General features: G+C 37.8%; 1 pseudogene; it reads right to left on the bottom strand.

Annotated features, from left to right (window-relative positions):
- Nucleotides 1–458: 458 nt before the first annotated feature.
- LOC113194391 (GTP-binding nuclear protein Ran-like) lies at nucleotides 459–1,181 on the bottom strand (annotated as a pseudogene).
- Nucleotides 1,182–4,911: the final 3,730 nt, after the last annotated feature.

Below are 4,911 nucleotides of genomic sequence, written 5' to 3'. Positions count from 1 at the left end.
TCTTAGTTTTTTTTGTGTGTGTGTGTGTGTGTGCGTGTGTGTGTGTGTGTGCGTGCGTGTGTGTCTGTCATTGGTAACCATCTCTACTTTCTTCTACTTTTGAGTGATGTGAAAATAACATTATTTCCAATATTCCCAGTGATTGTAATATGTTGATGACGAATCTTAATACCATATTGTGATTAACCTGTATTCTTTGGTTATTTTTTAGATATTAGAAATACAACTTTATTCTGACTTTAAACAAAAGGAATGGGAACAGCAGTAGTAAACACAATTTCACTATTATTTGATGGTAGCCATCTTAGATATCTGAAACTCAAGAAATGAACAGCTATTTTACAAAAGAGCTAAATATGCAGGTCCAAAAAATGAAGCTTTTTTTTAACTGCCATATTCTATCCAAAGCCCATGCATCTCCTCCTGCTTCCCAAACAAGAAACACATGTTCTGCTGAGCTATGTAATCAAATGGGAAACACACTCTACCCCTGACCCCACACTGCAGTCACTCATCGGACTAGACCTCTGACCATGGGCTCTAGCTTCATTGTCACTGATGCTAGCCTCCGTGGGAGAGCAATTAGCTGTCTGAGGGAACTTTTTCTCATGCTCATACTGCACAGCTAAAGCTGGTTACCACAATAACATCTGATGGGGTAAGAGCAGTCCGGACAACAAACTCCAAATTCGGGTCTCCAGTGACCTTTCTAGCAAGCCAGAGAAAGGGTGTGTCAAAGTTATTGAGACTTTGGCAGAAACGTTACAGTACAGAAGATCCTTCTTTTGGTGAAAGACAATAGATTTTACCATCACTGTCTTGACCTTTTTGACATCTTTGTTGCAACACCACATGATGAAGATGTTTTCATGTACTCAGAATAGATCTCTGAGTTAGCTGGCATATTCTTGTTAAGTAACTATTACATCACACACTATAAATGGCACACTGGGCTGAGTATGAAAGTCCTCCAAATTTTTCCTGCATAATTGTATTCTGTACATTGAACCTAAAAGGTCCTGTTGGGACAGAACACAAGGGAATGGAACTCAGCATCCAAGGTGGCCACATGCTTCTCAAATTCACCAGTCAAATGCCATTTTATGAATGTAGTTTTTCCAGTTCTCCATCACTAGCCAAAGCAATTTTAACTGAACTTGGGATTCTCCTTGGGCAACCATTATGACATTTCTTCCAGAAGTGTCTATACATCCAAATCTATATTCATTAATTCTCAACATAATGCTATGAAAAATGCCTAATGAATATTAATACCATTTCAAAAATGGGAATATTGAAGCTTAGCTGCACATGCTAATCTCTCAGGTATACTTTATTTTATTTTTTAACCATAGTAAAAAGCACATAACATGAAATCTACCCTCTTAACATTTTAAATGTACTGTCCAAATGCACAGTAATGTACAGCAAATCTCTTTTTTCACCTTGCACGACGGAAGCCTACCCACTGAACAGCAACTACCCATTTATTTCCTCCTTCATCCCTTGGCAACCATCATTCCTCTTTATGTTCCAATGCTTCCAAACTCATTTTCCTTAACTTTTAATTTGCTTTCGAAATATGTTACATCAAACATATTTAATTTTACATCAAACAATATAAGGATTGTGTCTGCTAAATTCCATCCCAAATCTTTTTTGAATGTTTTAGCTTTTAGTTGCAAATTGTTCACTCTAAGTTTGCAATTAAACATTGTTGTATTAATGATTTTCAAAAACTAAAATAGTGGAAGCAGCTAGAACGTATGACAAACATTCACACATCCCTCACCTCGCTTTATCAAATCTTAATGTTTTTCTATACTGGACTTAGATTTTTAAACATGGAACAGTACAAGGCCCTGGGTAGAGTTGAAATCCTCAATTCTGCTTGCTAGTGCAATTTTCTTCCCCTCGGTCCCCAGAGGTAAACACTATTCTGAATTTCATGTTTATGGGTCATTTGTGTTTCCAAGTTTTTATCAAGGCCAGGTGTATGAGCCTGTAACCTGTTCAGTTGCAGAGGGCCCATGTTTAGAATGGTACTGAGTTACTTTAAATGCTCTGCCGATGTTTGGAAATGTTAATAATTTTTGAACAGGGAAAGTGGTCCCTGTTTTGTAAGATTGAACAATTCTTTGGAGGGTGGGATCTAGCACAATGATGTCAGGTTAGACGAAAAGCAGAACTCCTGTGCTCTACATGCAGCTGCAAATGAGAGAAGGATGTCATATAGGGCCACATAGGGGCTTGTCCCTCCATGCAAGGAAATAACAGCCAACTGGAGTTGTAGAAGACAGATTGTGTAAAGCAAGTGGGGTGAGCTAGCTAGGTTTCCCTGGTTCCTGGAGTGGCCAATTTGAATAATATAACCTGTTCTATGTTTGCCCCTTATTGTTTGGCATCTGGCTTAGGTGTGTTGGTCCCCGATAAGGGAGGTGCCTGCTGTGTGTATGTGGTGGGGGAGGGGGCCCTGATAGGGAGAGTCTGATAAGGGAAGTGGACAGAATGGGGACTTAGCAAATTGCTGGTGACTGGAAATTAAGGGAAATTGAGTTTTTTAGCCATAACTTCAAAACTGGGTCAAGATAGCATTTGTGAACTATTAGATTACAGCTCCTCAGCTTCATTTTACCCTACTGCACATTAGGTAGCCATTCTCAATTTTAATTCTAGATTTATCCATAAACATTACGTAGCACTGTTTTGCAGGTTTCAAATTCCTTATTTGTCTTATTTTGATTGCTTTCCTAATCCGTTCATCTGTTTTCTCTTCACAACATTTACTCTCACTTGTTTTCATTTTAATTTTTTTCTCATTAATAGAATGATTTTTTTTCTTTTAACCCACGAAATCCCAAGTTTTCAGTTCTGCGAATATTTCAACAAAGTTGAAATATCATTAAATTTAGTGAGCAAAGGTTAGAAATCATTTTCTAGAACTTATTATATAATTTATTATCATAAATGATATTAATAATATTATATTGTCCTTGTGAGCTAAGCTTGGTCTCTCTCTGTTTCTTGTACCACCCTCTCCCACCATGATGTCCTGCCTCTCCTCAGGCCCCGAGGAAGGGAGCCAGCCCATCTATGGACTGAGTCCTCTGAAACTCTGGGCCCCCAATAGTGATGAGTATGGTAGAACCTGTCCTATCACATGGAATCCTGGCTCTGGAGTTTCATGCTATGACACTGGGGGAGGGAGGCCAGTACAATGACCATGAGAATTCCCAGAAGGTATTTTCCCATTCAGAGATGAACTTGACCATCTCAGAATTGACCGTGAATCACACAGATGGATCCCACTAAATCCAAATCAGATATAATCCCCAATTCTCCTTTCTTTGGCTCTTAGGATTGCCCAGGGTCACTCTCACACTATTATACATTGGTGGAAATAGGGATGTAGGAAAGTCAGAAGGGACATGTGCAGTTAATTTTCTTTGAATTTTGTATCTATCTAGAGGGGTGAGAGAAGGAAAGGTTATTTTCTTCCTAGTGTGGTTGCTAGCACCAGTAGCAAAATTTGAGGCCTTAACTGGATGTACTCAGAGGGGTGGTGGCTTTGAAATTTCTCGGGAGGTGGCTAACTCTAAGCCCTAGTTTTAATGCCAGTGGAAGTTTCTCTCTACTTGTCTTACCCATTCCCTTGGGAATTCATTTGAAGGTTTGGGAGATGATGGAAATGGGGAGGCAGGGATGGACCTACTGTTACTCTTCACCTGACCTAGCATCCCTTTCTTCTGCAAGGTCTATTCCATTTTAAGTAGGTTCCAGAGGGTGGATGTCTTGTCTCATCAAGTTCCATAGTAACCATACATATTAAAAACATGTATGTGTGCATCTTTGTACTACGTGCCTTATTAGTCTTTACCACCACTCAGCAGTAAATTTATTATGTCAATCTTAGAGAATCACAAAGGTTTAGAGAGGTTCATGGTTACAATTATTTACAGTTGTAGTAGGCGCTGGATAATTATTTGTTGCTTTGGTATTGAACCATATTTTTTTTTGAGTTTTAAATGAAGGGAATAAACATAGATAATGAATAAACCCACAAGCATCCTCAAAGTACAACACACCATTTGACTAATGTATATTTTACTTGGGAGAAATGTTTTTCTCTGGTCATTTAATGGTTTATATAATTCCTATTAACATATGGCAGAATGATATGAGAGACTGAAGCAGTTTCTTCAGTGAGATATTTATTCAAACACACAATAGTTACCTTATGATTACAAGAAATCATGACTCACATATACTATATTTGGGGCTTTTAACTAGCATGGGGAACCTCAGCACCTTTGGAGAGAGTTCATACCATCCAGAATAGAGCTAATTGTGTATCAGTGTTTTTATAATAATACTGTTTAATTGAGGCCATTCAGCTGTCTTTGACATATACTGTCTTCATAATTATTTTCTAATTTAAAAATTTTCAAAGGTAGTATATTTGCGTAGATTTATTAACAAAACTCAAAGTGGTGGCATAGGTTGATCGTAGGAGTCAAATGTTTATTTGGTTACCACAGGTCGAGTGTTCATACTCTGAAGGAGTCTGTAGTCCAGCCTAGTGCTTCTTGACACCCATTGGGGATTATGAAGTCAAGTTAGTGGATCACCAACAGATTGAAAAATAGCAGAATAGAAAACCATTTTTTAATCTGTCCATCTGTTTATTGTATGTATGTATATATATGTGTGTGTAAATATACATGTCTAAATATTTTATGACTAAGTAAAATACTTTTCTTATTGAACTTGCTATCAAAAAAAAGTTTGACAGGGGCTGGGGATGTGACTCAAGCAGTAACTCGCTCGCCTGGGTTCAATCCTCACACCACATAAAAAAAACAAATAAAGATGTTGTGTCCACCTAAAAAATAAATATTAAAAAGTTCTCTC

The sequence above is a fragment of the Urocitellus parryii genome, chromosome 3 (assembly GCF_045843805.1).
Source record: "Urocitellus parryii isolate mUroPar1 chromosome 3, mUroPar1.hap1, whole genome shotgun sequence".
Lineage (NCBI taxonomy): Eukaryota > Metazoa > Chordata > Mammalia > Rodentia > Sciuridae > Urocitellus > Urocitellus parryii.
Note: the sequence above shows the minus strand (reverse complement) of the source record. Positions and strands in the feature narration are given on the sequence as shown.